At 37.8% G+C, this 16,863-nt stretch overlaps 1 protein-coding gene across 10 annotated transcripts in view; it reads left to right on the forward strand.

The window, feature by feature from the left end:
• The window catches only part of PPHLN1 (periphilin 1), a 153,573-nt gene that overhangs the window by 24,126 nt on the left and 112,584 nt on the right, over positions 1-16,863 (forward strand). The gene's annotated exons all lie outside the window — the stretch shown is intronic.

Here is a 16,863-nt window from a genome sequence, read left to right on the forward strand (position 1 = left end):
TGTAAGGTGGGTTATAAGGTATCTGCTTAATTAGGTTAAGGCTTTTTTTCCCCTTCAGAATAGTTGAGTCATTACAGAGTGTCTCTTATTAACATATTTTGGAAGAACTTCAGTCATTGTTAGCCTTGGTTACTTATAGAGGCATCTGATAGAATAGTTAGGGGGGAAAAAAAGATGGACAGATTTAATCAAGTTTGTTTTATTTTTATTTTTTAGGTTATTTAATAGAGTGAACAAGCGCAGGGGAGGGTTTGAGGGGCAGAGGGAGAGGGAGAAGCAGACTCCCCGCTGAGCAGGGAGCCTGATGCAGGGCTTGATCCCAGAACCTTGGGATCATGATCTGAACCATCCAGGCACCCCTCAAGTTTGTTTCTTTGTTTGTTTGTTTAATGACTTTACAAAGGAAGTAGTAGAAGTTACAAAGGAGCTTTTTAAAGATTTCCTATGGGGGCGCCTAGGTGGCTCAGTCGGTTAAGCATCTGACTCTTGATTTTGGCTCGGGTCATGATCTCAGGGTCGTGATACTGAGCCTCATGGAGAATCAGGCTCTGTGCTCAGTGGGGAGTCTGCTTGGGATTCTTTCTTTTTCCCTCTCCCTCTACCACTGCCTTCCCCCTCTAAAGAAAAGATTTCTTACAACTCTCAGAGAATAACCTATATACAAGGGAAAGTAGTCAACTGCTACAACTCTCTAGGTGCCAGAAGTAGACAACAGGATTCAGTAGATCAGAGCAAGGCAGCTGATTACTCACAGCACCTCAGTCATCAGGGACATCAGCCAGTTCCCTGGTGGTGCCAGTTCCCTGCCCCCAAGTCCCATAGGGTGATATGGTGGGCAGAGATGGTGGCTGGGCATACAGTAGGATGCACTGCAGCTGAAGAACACAGGGTCAAGAGCTTGCTACTTTTTTGTAGTAAGCAGGAAGCAAGCAGGCCAGTCCTTCTTTCATTAAGAGTGAGCAGTCACACAGTAGTTATGCTGTGGTCACCTTGACCTATTTAATTGTCTCTATGACCAGCTACAGAAACTGTTCAACGTCAGTGGTTGGCAAGGTCTTACAGTTTGGAGTACACAGCAGAGACGTGCAGGGATGCACTCATGGAGGACTGCCTTCCCAAAAGAAGTAATAGAGAAAAGAGATGCTGAAAAATACTTTAATAAAATATAATTACTGTGTTAAACATAACACAGTAAGTTTTAGACAGCTAGGAATAGAAGAGAATTTCCTTTATCTGATAAATGGGTATTTGCTATACTGAATCGTAGAGTTAGAAGCATTTGCTTTAAAATCAGAACAAAGCAAAGATGCCTGTTTTCACTGCTTCTATTCATCCTGGTAATGGAGGTCTCAGCCTCCACAATAAGACAAGAAAAATAAAGTAGTAAGGGATAGAATGAAAGAAAGCTATTTACAGATGATAAATTATGTAGAAAATCCAAGAGAGTCTGTAGACTTATTAGAACTGTTTAGTTCTAATAAAAATAAAAAGTTTTTAATAAAAAAATAAAAGTTCAGTATAATGAAATCAGCTGTTAGCATAAGTTAGAAAATGTAATTTAAAAATATTTTCTATAGCATAAAAACTATAAGGAGTAATGGGAAGAAATCTAACTAAAGTGTGTGAGACTTACGTAGATGAAATTGCAAGTCATTTCTAAGGGACATTTAAAAAGACCTGAGTAGAAGAGCAATATATATATGACATCCTTGGCTGGGAAGAGACAGTATCATGAAGATATCAATTCTCAAATTCAGATGTTCATTCAGTTTGGTTCCAGTCTAAATTCTAGGATTTTTCTCTATGGAAGTTGGCAAGCTGTTTCTAAAATTACGATGAAGGAGTAAAGGGCCAAATGGCAAAAGTAGCCTTGAAAAAGATGTGAATGAGTAACTCAATATACTATCTATCAAAACTTATCAAGCTATAGTAATGTAAACAGTGAAAAAGGTAGGGAGTCTAGAAACAAACCTAGATATACCCAGGAGTTTGGGATATAGCAACAGTGGCACTACAAATCAAATGGGGGAAAGAATGAACTTCTCAGTAAATAGTGCTGGAATAAATGGCTATCCATTTGAGGAAAAAAAGTGACCTGGTGTATCAAAATATCTGGTATAATAAAGACCTAAATATGAAAAGCAAAAGTGTAAGAAAACTCTTGATTAGATTAGCCAGTGGTTTATATTCACTCCAAAGGAACAGTTAGTTCTCAGATTGATTTTAATTTATTTCAATTTTTAAAATAATAGTTTGTTTCTATCTTTATTCTCCCTATCTTTTTTTAGCACTTTATTATTTTCCTGTGTGTGTATATAATTTTACATAAATGGAATAAAATCATATGGGACTCCCTGTTTCCCACATTCATGTTAACAGCTGGGTGTACGTTCTACTGTATTTTTCTCTATATTCATAAACATTTGGGGTATTTGTTGTTAATGAAATATTATACTGTAAGTTGCTTTTCTCATTCGGTGGCTTGTGGAAATCCCTCCAGGTTACTTGGTTTAACTTTTACTTGAATCTTTTTATGGCTAAGTTACATTCCATCATGTGGATATACCAATTAATTTAGCTGTTTACCTATTGATGAATATTCACTCTGTTTCTAGTACAAAACGGTGTTGTAATAAGTCTGAGTATATGATGTCATTATGAAACAGTACTTTAGTTTCTATGAGATAGATTGCCAAAAGTGGAATTTCTGGGTCACAGGACATACATATTTTACAGTTTATTTATTTATTTATTTATTTATTTATTTTTTTTTTTTTAAGATTTTATTTATTTATTTGAGAGAGAGAATGAGATAGAGAGAGCATGAGAGCGGGGAGGGGCAGAGAGAGAAGCAGACTCCCTGCTGAGCAGGGAGCCCGATGTGGGACTCGATCCCGGGACTCCAGGATCATGACCTGAGCCGAAGGCAGTCGCTTAACCAACTGAGCCACCCAGGCGCCCTATTTTACAGTTTAATAGATGTTTTCAGTTTGTCTTCTAAAAGGCTTGTAACACTTACGTTTCCATTTTTGAAAAAAATCTAACATTTTAATTTGGATATTTATTTTTCTTTCCATCTTATTTATGAATATAAGTAGAGTTTTGAAATATCTTTTAAGAATTGCTATAACTGTATCCCATAGATTCTTAGAGATAGCAACTTTTTATTTTTTAAGTAGGCTCCATACCCAGTGTGGAGCCCACCGTGGGGCTCGAACTCGTGACCCTGTGGTCAAGAGTCAGACATTCAACTGGCTGAGCCACCCAGGCGCCCCTGATAGATAGCAATTTTATACTGATTCCAACATAGTATATTTTAGTTATTCTGTGATCAGAGAGTATTGTCTGTACTCGTACTCTGAAATTTTTTGGTATAGAGTTCATTCTATATGGTATATTCATTCATTTGATAAATATTTATTGGGTGACTGGTACATGTCCGGTATTCTTCTAGTATCTGGGGATAAAAAGGTTCTGCTCTCATTAGCCTACATTTTAGTATGAATTGTGGATCATAAACAGATAAAAAACAAAACATTTTTTATGAAGAAAAATGAAATGGTAGTGGTATAGAAGGGGCTTCTTCCACATCTTCTGTACCTACACTTGATGTCTGGGTGTCCTCAGTGACATTTCAGGTATTAGGTTATCACAGAAGCTAATGCTTTTCCAGGCTAGCATCTTTCTGGCTGTAGTTTGTTCCCTGTTATATGATCTCACTGAAGACTTTGTGAATAGAAAATAATTGTTTTAGGGGGAAAAAATCATTGCATTGTAACCCATGCAGAGAATACTTGTATATATTGGTAAGCAAATAAGGTTCTGAGTATTTAGGAAAACCATGCCAACTAGTGTTTTTGTTTTTATTGGGGTGTACATGATAATTCTTTATATTGTGGAAAGAAAATAGACTATTTAAAACATTTTATTTGATACAGTTTTTAAATTTATAGAAAAGTTGCGAGAATAATTTAAAAAACTAGAGACCCCAGTAATGTCTCCCACAATGCCCCGATAATGTGTTTTATGGCAAAAAGATCTACTCTGAATTCGTAGATCATATTTTTGTAGACTTCCTTAATCTGGAACAGTTCTTCAGTCCATTCCTTGATTTTTGTGGCTCACTGTTTTAGGCAAGACGAACACAGGGCAAACATTTTGTAGACTTTCTCAATTTAGGTTTGTCTGATGTTCATGATCAGATTTCAGTTATGCATTTGTGCCAGTACAATCCCTGAAGTGATGCTGTATTCTTTTTATTGCATCCTATTAGGTTGCACATGTTGTTGATTTGTTCCCTTATTGGTGGTGTTTTTTATCGCTTGACTAAGATGGGGTCTGCAAAATTTCCTTTCTGTGAAGTTGGCCTCTTCCTTTGCCTGACATTGGTGTTTTGTTGGGGAGATACTTTGAAACTGTGCAAGTATGCCATTCTTCATCCCATTTTCATCCACTAGTTATAGTATTCATTGGTGTTTCTTGCCTGAATTATCAGTGTAATTGTTTGTAATGGTGATTTTGTAATTAGACTGTTCTTTCTGTATTCATTATGCATAGTGTTGCCTGTTTCCCGTTGTGAGAAAGAGCTTTCTCTTCTCTCCACCATCCCCTTTAAGAAAAAACAAACAAAACTTTGTTTATATCAGTATGGACTCGTGGATTCCTGTTTCCAATGTGTTACAATCTGTTGCTATCATTATTAAGATGCTGAAATTTGGTCAGAATCCCTACAAGTTAGCTTCTGTGTTTTTTCAAAAATACTTTGTTGTAGAGGCATATGTATAACATAAAATATGCCATTTTAACCATTTTTAAGTGCACAATTCACTAGCATTAATTACGTTCACAGTGTCGGGTAAGATGGTTACACTAACAAACACGATTTTCAAAACTTTTTTTCATCATCCCAAACAAAAACTATACCTGTTAAGCAATAATTCCTCATGCCTCCTTACTCCCACCACCATTCTACTTTTTGTCTTTAAGAATTTGCCTGTTCTTGGTATTCATATAAGTGGAATCATACAATACTGTCCTTTTATGTTTGGCTTCTTTGACTTAGCATGATGTTTTCAACATCATGGTGTAACAGAATGTCATTCCTTTTAATGGTGTATAATATTCCATTTTATATATTTACCACATTTTATTTGTCCATTTATCTTGTCTTGGATATTTGGGTTGTTTCTACCTTTTGGCTATCATGAAGAATGCTGCAGTGAACATTGACAAATAAGTATCTGTTTTGAGTCCCTGTTTGCAGTTCTTTTGGGTGCATACCTAGGAGTAGAATTGCTGGGTCATATGGTAATTCTATGTTTAGCTTTTTGAGGAACCGCCAAACTGTTTTCTGTAGTGGCTGTACCATTTTGCATTCTCACCAGTGTACAAGATTCCCATTGTCTTCACATACTCACCACCACTTGTTATATTCCTTTTATTATTGTGTGTGTATGTGTATGTGGGGGTGTTCTGTTAAGTGCTTTTAAAAATTAAAACCTAGATTACAATCATTTCAGGTTCTAGTTATTTTGTAAATATAATATAGCAAGTTATGGCCTAAAATGTTCACAGGCACTATCTGTGTAATGAAATGATTGATTCATTTACTCATTGTGTATTTTTTAAACTACTACATGGTGTTGTGAGAATGAAAGTGAATAAGAGCTACCAGAAGGAGGTTATGTTCTTTGTCGTCAGACAAAGCAGAATGGGCTGGGTTGTACTTACTGGGGTAAGTTCTGACACTGAAGGAATTCAGAAGAATGATGGTAAGATGATGAGGAAAGACTGAGGGGGAGGGATCATTTGAGTTGAACTCTGAAGGCTAGTTAGCATTTCTGTCAGAAGAGATGGATAGAGCTAGAGGAAGACTAGTTAAGTGGCTGGGACATAGCAAGCAAGTACATAGTATGTGCATGATGAGGCCATTTTGGCCGAAGCACAGGTGCTAGTGGACATCTGAGTTGCTGGAGTCTGGCAGACAGAGAGAGGGAATAAAATTGCATAGAGGTCAGGCCTGGAGATGAATTTGGAGGAATGATTGGTATAAAAGTGATCTTTGAATTGGGCTTTGGGTGCTTTACAGGCAGGAGGGGATGACTCTTACTTCAGGAATGACATCAGCTTGCATAGAATATGTAGAGCAAAGTAAGAGGCAGCAGAGAGCAGCTAGAGGGCTAGTGTGGCACAGCTCTTATATGTTTCCTCTTTAAGACCTGAGGTGAAGGGAGGGCAGGTGGAGAATTTGAGATGATGCTTGGGTGAATAATGGAGGGGAAGGGTCTTCCCTAGAAACTCAGGCATCTTGGAAACTCAGTGCTAAACTGCAGCTCAAGGAAATCTTACTGAAACTTATATTCCTTTAAGACCTTTAAAAAAAAAAATAGGAATGTGAGCTAATTTTAGCTAAATCTATTATGTGTGTATGAAAATGAATGCTACTTTGGAAATTCAGTGCATGCAGTAACTCTTTTCATTTAAATAAATACTCCCTGTATTTTCTTTTAAATGGTTTTATGAAGATTTTCAGTGGAGCCCTGTACATATTAACAATTCCAGCATTTCCTATGATCTTTTCCATCATTTATTTATCTCATGTGATAGGTGTAAATCACCTTGTGCCATCTATTTGACTCTGGAGAGGTTGTTCATTTGTGGCAATTCATTTACTGTACTCTGATAAATCGTATTAATATGGGTATGTTTTATAATGTTAGAGGCTTTTCTGGAGGCTTTGTGTGAATTTTTTTGAGGCATAATCACCTTGTTGTCCTTATCCTTTTTATTGTTTTTGTTGTTTCCAGAGGCTTTATGTGGATTTTTTTTTTTTTTTTTGAGGTATAATTGACATATGACCTTAATATTATTCTTATCCTTTCTGTTGTTGTTGTTGTTATTATTGTCATCTTGGTAAGTGTGAAGTGGTATCTCATTATGGTTTTGATTTACATTTCCCTAACGGTTAGTGATGAGCAACATTTCATGTGCTTATTGGTCATTTGTATATCTTCTTTGAAGAATTATCTATTCATTTTTTTTGGTCCATCTTAAAATTAGGTTGTCTTTTTGTTGTTGAGTTTTAGGAATTCTTTATATATTCTGGATATTAAGTCCTTATCAGATATATGGCTTGCACATATTCTGTTCTTTCTATAATGTTCTTCAGTGTTCAAAATTTTAATTTTAATAAAGTCTAATGTTTCTATTTTTTCTTCTGTTGCTAATGTTTTTGGTGTCATATCTAAGAATCCATTGCTAAATCAGTGTTGTTTTGTTATAACTTGTCCACATCATTCTTTGATCACTTTCTTACCTTCGGATGCAGGATTTCCCAGGTTATTCTTATGTTTTTTCCTGCCTCAGGCCTAAAGTCTAAGCTATTTCTCCAAGGAGCACAGATACTTTATTAGTGGAAAGTCCAAGATCTGGACACTGTTGTACACACACACACACACACACACGCTCTCTCTCTCTTTTACATCTGTGTTTATTTTTATATGTTATTTACATATATTGAAGACCATGAGTTTGTGGCAGTATCCTTTCCTCTTTTCCATACCATATTTTACCCCCTCTTTTGTCAGCAAAAAACCTGGCTCCCAGTTGTTGGAAGAGACAGTCCTCCATGGGTCTCTTGCACTTCTACACATCTTGCCAAGATATGCCAAGAATGCAAGGCCCTGACCACTTTTTATCCATGCTATTTCTCAGAGTGGAGTTTGTAGTGAGCATTCTTGAAAGATAAGGTAGTTCTTCCTCTATTTCAAATAGCAGGCTTGCTTATTGCTTGGTGTAAAAATAGTGGCTTCCCCAAGTTTTCCTTAGTTGTGAACCCACTATGTGTGTAGCATCGATCTTGGCCTATATCACATCATTTCTGTGGGACTTGGAACCAGGCTTGTGCAGACAAGCCAATGCTATGTTGCTTGCTGTATAAAATCCTTTGTCTCAGGAGTCTTGTGTCTTCTACCAGTATCCATGAAACAGTAACAGTCTAACTTATTAGCTTGTCACTAGGATAAAAATCTGCTCCTAGACTTGAAACCAGTATCCTCAATATTTTTGCTCACATTCTTTATGTAGTTAGTCTTCTGACCCCTTGGGTCTTCCTTCTTGCTCTGTCCAGCACTTTACTTCTGCAGATTGCCATCACTGGCTGCTACTGGGCCACCTGGCTTCACACCATCTTCCACAGGTCTGTTACTAGCTGTGGAACTTTTGGGTTATAATTTACCTAATCTTTTTCACTTTCTGTTTTATGTGTTTCATACTATAGCACCTTATGTATTTTGTAAATCCAACATATATATATATTAGTGGTTCATATCAAATAAGTATGGAGTCATTGGAAGCAACTGGATTAAATAACAGCTAACAGGAAAAATGAATGTATTGTTTTCTTTTTTTTTTAAGGTTTTATTTATTTGTTAGAGAGAGAGGGCACAAGCAGGGGAAGCGGCAGGCAGAGGGAAAAGCAGGAGAAGCAGGCTCCGCTGAGCAGGAAGCCTGATGTGGGACTCAATCCCAGGACCCCAGGATCATGACCTGAGCCGAAGGCAGACGCTTAACTGACTGAGCCACTGAGGCATCCCGAATGTATTGTTTTCTGTCTCTTCCCACACTCCCACACTCCCTCTGAAAGTTATCACTTTTTTCTTTAATAGAGCCACGTACCTGATAATTTATCCACATTTCAAGCATATCATCATCTGTTCATCTTGGTTCTGTATATACAGTGATCTTATTATCTCTTTGTTCAAAACACACTTGTAGATAAAATTCAGAATATATTAGGATCTACTTCATTTTGTATTCAAGGAACATGTCATACTTTACCAAGGGTTATTAATTTAGACTGAATGAGGTGGTTTTTAACAGTCTTTTTTTCCCTGTACTTATGAGGTCTTAGAATAAACTTTAGGGTGGAACTGATGTAAAGTATTAAATAGTATTTAGAAATATAGAACAAGAGTATCACTACATGGTCAGCATACTTTATTTTTAAATGCTGAGGGTTTTTTTTCTGTATTCGCATATGGAAAATTTTGATTAAGTAGTTTAGTATTTTTATACCTATTGATTTTTTTTTATGCAAAGGTTTTTTATTTTAAAGATTTTATTCATTTATTTGAGAGAGAGCACAAGAGAGAGCTAGAGGGAGGATGAGCAGGAGAAGGGACAGAGGGAGTAGCAGACTCCCCACCAAGCAGGGAGCCGGACGTGGGGCTTGATCCCAGGACCCCGGGTCCACGACCTGAGCAGAAGGCAGCCGCTTAACCGACTGAACCACCCAGGCATCCCTAAAGCAAAGGTTTTTTTGTTTGTTTTAAGATTTTATTTATTTATTTGACACACACAGAGAGAGCACAAGTAGGCAGAGTGGCAGGGAGAGGGAGAAGCAGGCCCCCCGCTGAGCAGGGAGCCCGATATGGGGCTCAATCCCAGGACCCTGGGATCATGACCTGAGCTGAAGGCAGTCGCCTAACCGACTGAGCCACCCAGGTGCCCCTAAAGCAAAGGTTTAATTTTGAATTTTATTATAGTGATTTTTATCTTCTTAGGTGATATACTATTTGACAGAGAAAAATACTATAAAACATCTTTGGTTTATTAGTTCAGTGGTACAAATGTTTATTGAGTGTTTACTTTGTGTAGGCTACTGTGCTTATATCACTACCTTAGCGTCTAGTGAGTGAAGTAGATGCACAAGAAGATAACCTAATATGATACATGCTGAAGTTGCATAAAATGCTGTAGGAAGACAGAAGCATTTACCCTGTTCTGGGGGGTTTTATTGAAGATTTCCTGTAGGAGCAGATAACATGAACAAAACTTGAAGGAAAAATAAGGATTGACCAGAAGAAGGGTAATAGTGAACATATTCCTGCAAAAGGAGGAACATGAGCAAAGCTGTATAAAGCATGATGTGTAGAGGTATTAATGGATGCGTATATGTGACCTAGGGAATTGTGAATTAAATTATAACAAAGAAGTCTGAATAAATAGTTTTAAAAATATAGTTTTATTATGTTAGCAATGGGGAGCTCCTGAAAAAGTTTAACCTGGTAGACAGGCTAACCCAATTGGAATGTAGTTTCTTTTGTCTTCAATGTAGGGGATGATTTTTTTAAGATTTTTCATTTATTTTTAGAGAGAGAGAGAGAGAGAGCAGGGGGAGGGGCAGAAGGAGAGGGAGAGAGAGAATCCCATGCAGACTCCCTGCTGAGCTCGGAGCACGATGCCACATGGGTCTTGATCTTGTGACCCTGAGATCATGACCTGAGCCTAAATCAAGAGTGAGATGCTTAGCTGACGGAGTCACTGAGGCACTCCTAGAGGATGATTTTCTTTAAAGGTTTTATTTATTTATTTGACAGAAACACAGCTAGAGAGGGAACACAAGCAGGGGGGGTGGGAGAGGGAGAAGCAGGCTCCCTGCAGAGCAGGGAGCCCAATGCGGGGCTCGATCCCAGGACCCTGGGATCATGACCTGAGCCAAAGGCAGATGCTTAACGACTGAGCCACCCAGGCGCCTCTAGAGGATGATTTTTTAAAGGTGGCATTGGAGATAGAAGAAGAAATGAATACCTGAATTAGAGAGGGGAGGTTGGAATGGAGAAAAAGGGTTAAATTTGATAAATGCTTAGGAAGCAAAAAATCAGCAAGATATGGTTGTTGGATATGGGAATAAAATGTGGGAACTATCTGGATTTTTGGTTTTGTTTACTATGTGTATAATAATACCATTATCTGAGATTGGCATATAGGAGGAATGGTTTCAAGGGAGGAGCTGCATTCAAAAGTGAGATTGTCTAAGGATAGGATGTAGTTAGACAAGAGCAGTGAACTGAGGTCAGAACCCTTGGCCTTTATGGAAGTGTTGGAAAATAAAACTTTTTAAACAATATTTGGGGTCACCAATGGCTGATGCAACTGAGTACTCCAGTAATATACAGATTAAAATATCTTGGGTTTGGCTGTGTCAGGACGAATGAGATATGAGGTGGTAAATTCAACATAAGTGGATATGTTTTTGAAAAATACTGAGATGGAAAGTAGGCAATGCTATATGTTGCAAATACAGGAGACTTAAAAGTATCCATGAGGTGAATGAAGGTCGAGGACATTGGCTAAAGGAAGATCATCTAAAACCTTTTTTTTTTTTTAAAGGTGATCAGTGACTTGAGCATATTTATAGTTGAAGTGAAAAGAGAAAGGTTCAAGATACAAGGCAGAAAAGGGAATACTGATGAAGACAAGATAAATGAGGAACAGGATGAAGATCTTTGATTTGAGGGCCTTTTAACAGGGAAAAATCATATACTGGGAAAGGAAGGATGGGGCAGATGAAGGCCGACTGGGGGAGAAGGGATTTGGGCTGGCAGTTGAGGTAGTTCATACCAGAATACTGCTGTATTTTTTTTTTTTAAGATTTTTATTTATTTATTTGACAGAGATTGCAAGAGCAGGAACACAAGCAGGGGGAGTGAGAGAGGGAGAAGCAGGCTCCCTGCTCAGCAGGGAGCCCGATGCGGGGCTTGATCCCAGGACGTGGGATCATGACCTGAGCTGAAGGCAGACGCTTAACGACTGAGCCACCCAGGTGCCCTAATACTGCTGTATTTTTTAAGGAAATGAGGTAGCTCATTGAGAAGGAAAGTTTTGGGGCTAGGTTAGAAGTCTTTGGGAGGATTATCCGGATATTAGAATAGCTGCTGAGATGAATAGGAAATTGAGTTCACTAATGATAAGTAAAAATATTACTAGTGGAATTGAAGGCGCAGTGGAAATTAAAGACCATGTGTCTGTAGTAGGTTCAATCTGTAGGCTTGTGACATTCAACTCTAACAGTGAAGAAATAAAAGATTTTGGAATTAATTCAGGTTTGGGGTTGGCTAAGACAATGTATCAGAATTGCCAAGATGGGAAGTTGTTGGTATTCACAGTGCTTCAAATACTGTAATTGAAGCTGGAAAGGCAGTAAGTGAGGCTAGGACAGGGTTCGTGGCTTGCCAGAAAATAAAGGAGTCTTGTAGGTATCTATAGATGGAATTATTATAGGAGTGAGAAAACTGAAGGATAAGACATTGTGATAAGAATGCAGTATTGGATTCTGAAGAAGAGCACTTCTGGGTAATAAGTGGCAAGGTTTAGGATTTAAGTGTGTGACTAAGGTATTGTGAAGAGGTAGGAGGTAGTTGAGGACTTGCTATACCATTGCACAGATGATCCACATGAATTTTGAGTTACCCATGATGTGGATAGGATGTGTTATAGTGCATACTGTATCCTTGGGTTTAGGAAATGTGGGAAAGTTATCAGAAGGTTGGTAATACGGGCAATGTGGGGTTATAGTGGAATAGCATAGACTTAAAGAGTTTGTTGGGCTCTTTTTCCCTTTTCTTAGAGGATGGGGGATTTAGACCATAATCCTATGTGTCGTATACTTCAGGACCCTGAGGCAGTCATCAGTGCGTGCTTAGTACTCACGAGTTTTAGGGGAGGTATTTGTATTCAAATACCAGGTTTCACTTAAGGAAGTTGGAAGGATTGGCTTATGAAGAGGCTGAGGTTGTAAAACCATTTACAAGATCAACTCAAATTGCTGTATTTTGTTATTTATATATACACAAATACAATTATTAAGCATAAAGTACTTGTAACACAGGAAAGCAGTTAACATATTCATGTTTCTGTGGTAGTAATGCCCCTCTTTGTTCGTGGAAATAACTCATGTACCCTTCCGTGGAATGTAAACAAATGCTGAGGGGCAGATTGGAGCAGCTGCTACTTGGTGCAAAGCTGATGTTTGCTATTTGGGAATGTAAGCATACCGTGGCCTGCTTCAAAAGAAGAAATCCGGATTTTTAAAAGGTTAAATTTCTTGAGTTTTCAGTGTTTACAACTAAGTAAAACCAGAGTTTGCAGTCTCTGGAGTAAGGCAACAGTCTGGGACTCTGAAATGAAGAGCATGTAATAGCAGCTTGTCTAAGATGGTGGTTTCCAACCCTCGCTATGCTCTCAATTAGGTGGAGAGCTTTTTTTAAAAAAAAAGTTCCTGGTCCTCACGTTTGGAGATTTGATTTACTTGGCCTGGGCATCAGTATTTTTCAAAAGCTCATCAGATGTCCTAATGTGAAGCTAGACTTGAGAACCACTGGTCTAGTAGGTAGTATGGAATGACAACAGTCACAAAATCATAGGTTCATGTTAACAGTGACTTCTCGGCACCTTTTCTCATTTATGGTAACTTCATTTGTCTTTATCCTTGACAGCATTTACTTCCTTTGCTTATGGTTTTTTGTTGGTGGTGGTGGTGGTGGTTTTTTTTTTAAGATTTTCTTTATTTTTGAGTGAGTGAGCACGAGCGTGCAGAGGGAGAGGCAGACTCCCCACTGAGCAGGGAGCCCAATGTGGGACTCTGTCCCAGGACCCCGGGATCATGACCTGAGCCAAAGGCAGACACTTAACCGACTGAGCCACCCAGGCACCCTTTGCTTATGTTTTTATAACTTGTGTTTATAAGAATCACTTAGGAGCTCATTAGAAATGAAAATTTCCAGGCTTCATCTCAAGAGATTCTGATTCAGAAAGTGGAGACTTGGAATCTGTATTTTCACAAGCCCCCCAGATGATTGTGATGCAGAAGGTCTGGAGACTGAAGTTTGAGAAACACTGCCCTATACTCTCTGATGCTGGTAACAGATAAATCTATATCTATAGCCTTGGCTTCTTCCTGAGTGCTACATTCCTACATCCAACCGTCTTTTAGAACATCTTCATTTGAGAATCCCAGACTTTTCACTGAAATGAAATAAATCTGTTTTGAGAACACTTCTACTTGTTGTCCACACATCTTAGGCACATAGGTGGACTACATTTCCAGGTCTTCATTCCTGCTAACTGTGGCCACATGGCTAATTTATCTCCAGTGTAATGTGAATAGGAGTTCTACTTCTTCATGTATTCTTCCACATACATTTACCTTTTCCCATCTTGCACGATGGGTCCTGGAATGGAATGACAGCAGACATGTGACCTTGAAAGCCACATGTTGAAATAGAGTGGTCAAGCGTGGGTTCTTGGGTGATTGTGTGGAGCAGAATCTTTCACCCTGGAATGCCTGCCCTCGACTATTTTGTACAGATAAACTTCTTTTGTGTAATGACTCAAGATTACATTTTTTGGTATTTATGTTATAGCATTTTAGGCATATCTTAACCTCAATAAGAATCGGCACTCTTTTAGGTGTTAGAGATCAAACTGGATAACACAGATAAGATCTATACTCTGGCTGGGAGATCTTAGTCCGTATCTCGTGCCTAGAATGCTTTTGATGCAAAGTTGTTGTTTTGTAGAAAGAGCTCGGGCCTTGGGTCACCAAACTTCTCAATTTTGCTGCAAGGTAATTGTTTGTTTTTTTGGGTAGTATAGAATAAAAGGTAGTGTGGGAAATTCCTTATCTTAAATCATAGTGCCCCTGGTACTCTTGTTTCCACATTTAAGAAAAGACATTTGAGGTCTGCGTTTAACTTATTTTTGAGTTCGCACTATAAGTTACCAAGCCACTTCGTCAAAATTATTCTTTTTTTTTTTTTTTTTTTAAAGATTTTATTTATTTGACAGAGAGTGAGTGGGCGATTGCACAAGCAGGGGGAGCAGCAGGGAGAGGGAGAAGCAGGCTCCCCACTGAGCAGAGAGCCCGATGCGGGGCTCAGTCCCAGGACTGATCATGACCTGAGCCGAAGGCTGACACTTAACCGACTGGGCCACCCAGGTGCCCCAATATGATTCTTGAAATCTTAATTCCTTTTTAAAGTTTCTGTTGACTAGAAATGAAGTAACTAATATTTTGTGTGGAATATTTGTGCATGTTGGATGTGGGAAGGAAAGAAAAATGAGGTCCTAATAAGTAAAATGCCTTCTTTCCCCCCACCCCCTGCTATTCTTCCCCCCTACTTTACTGAATTTTACCCTTAACCAGTAAATATATCCACGGAAACTGAGGGATCCATCACAGCTTGTCTGGTTTGACTGGTGCGAGGGGCTGGAATTACCTCAGGGATGTATATTAATAAGGGGAGACTCATGAGCTTCATATATCTACTTTTGAAACCAGCATTCAAGGTAATTAAGTGTAGATGGTCCCAGGAACACATTTTGAGAAACAGTGCTTTATAGGGCATTAGTTCTTCCCATCTTCCATTCTTCTGGTGACTTTGCCTTCTATACATGCTCGGCATTATGGCTGAAATGTTTGTGATATAGTCGAAGACACTATCTTAACTATCCTGACCTGAGCCGAAGGCAACACTTAACGACTGAGCCACCCAGGCGCCCCGACGCTATCTTAACTATCAAGTTAGGTACATTTTTGGTAATAAAAACATCAGTTAAACATGTGGGGGTTTTGTGGTTTTTTGTGTTTTTTTTTTTTTTTTGTCTTCATGGTAAGTATTCTAGTTGTACTGTTAGTTATATATGTTCAAAGGCTCTTTTGTATTTGCCTTATAATTTATTGTATTGAATCCTTTATATGTATTGATATCCTCATTTTCAACATAGCTGGAAAGCCTATATATAGTTTTGAAGGTTTTTGATGTGAAGTTTTCTTTGCATGGTAAATAGAACTTCATCTTACAGTGCAAAGTTTTTACCCTGTGATGTATGGAATGACATTAAAAAATATGCCCAGGTTTCCAGTATCCTGCTCTATTCAGCATGCTTCAGGGCTATTGTTAAAACAAAACCCAAAATTCTTTCTTAAAATCAAGATGATTATTTGCACAAAGAAAATTATACTAGTTGATATCAATTGAATTTTATAGCTAATTATGAGTGTTAGGACTAATACATGTTTAAAAAAAATAGTATGAATAAAGTTGTGATATTTCTATCAACCAGTTTTTCCTTTTTAATTTTTTTGAGTAAACTAATGATAACCTAGAGATTCATGTTTTGCATTTTAAGTATTCAATGACAATTGTATATATGGCTTTGTTTTAATTTGTACAGTTCTTCAGGAAACAGTACTGTATTTTAATGTCTAGTTTAAATTTATTTTACCTCTGTAACTTTAAATTCTTAGATTTTCTTGTTAAAAATGAGATTTTACATTTGAAGTAATTTTAATGAATCTTAACTAATTGTCAGGAAAATGGAAACCTCTAAGTATGTCAGAGGGTTTGAGTCATTAGCAATCTAGGGTCATCTTAAAGAATTTAGGTCCTATGAAGCCAGGCTAGTTCATTTCCAGTTTACCCCGCTGTTATTATGTAGCCCTTTAAGCTTTCAACCTTCTTCCTTGGTAAGATCTGGACTCTGTTTTTGTATCCTAATCCTGTGACGCCATCAAAATCATTTCTCAGTTTTTCATCCTCTGAGATGCTGCTTCTGAAATTGGTGGATATATAAAGAGAAAAGCAGCTCAATAAAAATAGGTCCAGATCTCTGAGCTTCCTACTTGTCTTGCATCTTGGTTCCATAGTTCTTTATTATAGTCTTAGCTCTTTGATGATTCTCAGCAGTTTACTTTAAAAAAAAAAAAAAAAAGGTCCAGTTTTCCTAGATTTTCTCTTGCAGTCAAGGTAGTTGGAATTACTCAATTCCCAATTTTTGGATGTAGAAATGGTTTTGAGTGTGGTAGTCTTGTTTTGTTGAAGTAGCAAAAATTGAGGTGCTTCTTGAAGTAATGATATCTTTGTCTTGAACTCTATGAAATAGAAATATTTTTAAATGGTATGCCAAAAATTTTGTTAGTAGAAGATGTCTATTAAATATATAGTATAGAATTAAAACCATGGGTGAGTGTACCAAAATACAAGCTATTAAACCAAGGGCAACAGAACACTTAAAATTTTT

The sequence above is a fragment of the Halichoerus grypus genome, chromosome 6 (assembly GCF_964656455.1).
Source record: "Halichoerus grypus chromosome 6, mHalGry1.hap1.1, whole genome shotgun sequence".
Taxonomy (NCBI): domain Eukaryota; kingdom Metazoa; phylum Chordata; class Mammalia; order Carnivora; family Phocidae; genus Halichoerus; species Halichoerus grypus.